The following is a 2544-nucleotide window of genomic DNA, read 5'->3' as shown; positions in this document are numbered from 1 at the left end:
TTTGCATAGGCTCAGTAAGAATCTGTTGTCCTGGTTAACAGAAGATGATTGGAAACGTTTGTTATGCAACCAATGCCTTGCTTGGAATGCCGTATTTTAGAATGATGCTTATTGAATCAGATATGACCAGATGCTTTACAGGAACTCTGACTTTATGGAGCAAATGCTTACACAGCCCTGTTGGAAAAACTTGTCTGGATCCTGGTTTACAGGTTTCCCAGTCTTCCAGGTGAATAAGGAATGTCACTTCCCGGCAGGCCAGGAACCTTAGGATATTTTGGGGACCTTGTAAAGAGAAGAATTTGCTCAAATTTATAAGTACTAAAGTGAACTCTGGTGCAGAAGTTCTTTATTTGTCTTCCTAGACTCAGGGCTTTTAAAAGTCCAATCTGAGAGTCCTTATGAAAACTTCCAGCAAAGCCAGTTTAAGAAGGCCTAAATAGTAGCTTATTAGAGAGAATGACTGTGTAAATAATTAGATCAAATCTAATGAGACCAGCCTTACTTTGTGTGATCAAGAATAATCTCTCTGTGAGATTATCTTTCATCCAAAGGGAAGAGATGGTAGAGATACATTTTGTGTTTCAGTAGAAAACTATAGCACATCCTTCTGGGCTATCAATTCCTGGTCCTGTTTGCTGTCTTTGAGCTACTTTGCACCTTATAAATTGCAAGCAACTGATCAATATGCAAACTCTGTCCTGTCTGGTGGAAATTTAACTGACTTCTCCTCAACTATGGAAACCCAGTTTTGACACCCATCTGTAAACTGGACTGGATCCTATTACTTTCTCTAAATTATCAATCCTTACCAAATTTCAATTCTTTCAGTTTCCTTAAATATCTGACTACAACCCTCCAAGTTAACTTTCCAAATTTTCTTCCTCCCCTTGACTTGGAACACTGAGAACTAAAACCTGACAGCTTAGACTCCTATTGGAACTGCAGCTTGCCTTGCAGCTTGTCCTTTTATCCAAGATCTGAAACAGCTCTTCAAGCTAAAGCCTAGTGACTTGATACAAACTTGGAGGAATACATCGTTGCAGCAGGCCATGTGTGGGTCAGTTTTCTCCCTGGACAAGCCACTGCCTGGACCATTAAGGACATTGAATGAAATATTTGGGTCATGTACTTTATGAGAAGCAACAAAGATTGTGGGAAACATCACCAAGAGTAGCAACTTCCTAGCATCAAAAAACTCAACAAATGGTGCTACATAACTGAGATCTTCCTTCACTGATCTTTTGGAATCTACTGGACTGGCTACCCTAAGAGTTCAACTCCTGGCTCTTTACTTTTATACAGCCTTTTATATTAATATTTCTTTATGTCCCATTTTACACATCTCTCTTAGGATTCCTAATCTTCAGGCATCTAAAACAACTGACCTTTGCCACCAATTCTCAACAGATGGTTCAATTTTGCAGAACAATGCTACTGAGAATCCTCAAGAGACTATTTCTCAGACCCTGCTTCATTCACCCCATTCAGGAGATTTATGGTTGCCTCTGAGTTGTTCAGGAATGAATGATATTTATTTTTTTTGGACAAAAGGGGAAACTGATGATGTTGAATTTTATCTGATCCCCATGCTCCTGGAAAACAATGATGGATAAGAACTCTTCCTCCTTTTAAGACCTACCTGTACCCTTCCTCAACGATGTTCCTTTTTTATAAAAACCTTGAGTTTCCTTCCTTTTATGAGATGTTCCTTGTTTATGATCCTATGTTTATGTCTATTGCAATAGCCTGAATAAAATCATTGCCTTAACTGTCCAGTGTACTTTGTCTTTTATAGGCCCCTACCTTTCTCTCCAGCTTTATCACTTATCTGTCTCATTCACAACACTCAAACCACACTGGTCTTTTTGTCCCTATAGCAGGCCTAAATTCTCTCCACTTTAGAGCCTGTGAACATGCTGTACCCTATACTGGAATTTTTTTTTTTACCTCTTCCTCTCATCCAACTCAGCTCAAATGTTAGTTCCTCAAGTAGGTCAAGATGTTACCACCCTACCATTATTCTTTCTCATAGTACAGTTGATCTTCATTATTTGTGAGTTCTGTATTTGTGAATTAGCCTACATGACAGAATTTGTTTCTAACCTCAAAATTAATACTCATGGTGGGGTTCTGGTTCAAGGTGGTGATGTAGGATGATCCTGGATTTACTTCCTGCTGTGGACACACTGAGTCTACAGCTACATATGAAACAATTGCTTCTTAAAATCCTAAAAGCTGGCTGAGTGATGACTACACATTGGGCAAATGAGAAGAAAACCACGTCAAAGTGGGTAGGAGAGGCTGGGACATGATCTTGCCTTAAACCTCACCTCTGGTGCAGTGACCTACAACTGAGAGGGAACTCAAAACCTGGAACTTCTCCTGAAGCAGTGAAGCGTTCAAACCCCACATCAGTCACCCCAGCTTCTAAGATATGCACTTAAGAGATGAGCCCGCAAAACATCTAAATTTGAAAATCAATGGGGCTCATGTCCTGAGACCCACAAGATGGTAGTGATCTGAGAAATGCCTCTTAAAGTT

This window comes from Camelus ferus, chromosome X (assembly GCF_009834535.1).
Source record: "Camelus ferus isolate YT-003-E chromosome X, BCGSAC_Cfer_1.0, whole genome shotgun sequence".
Taxonomy (NCBI): Eukaryota; Metazoa; Chordata; class Mammalia; order Artiodactyla; family Camelidae; genus Camelus; species Camelus ferus.
This window is presented reverse-complemented; position numbering follows the sequence as displayed.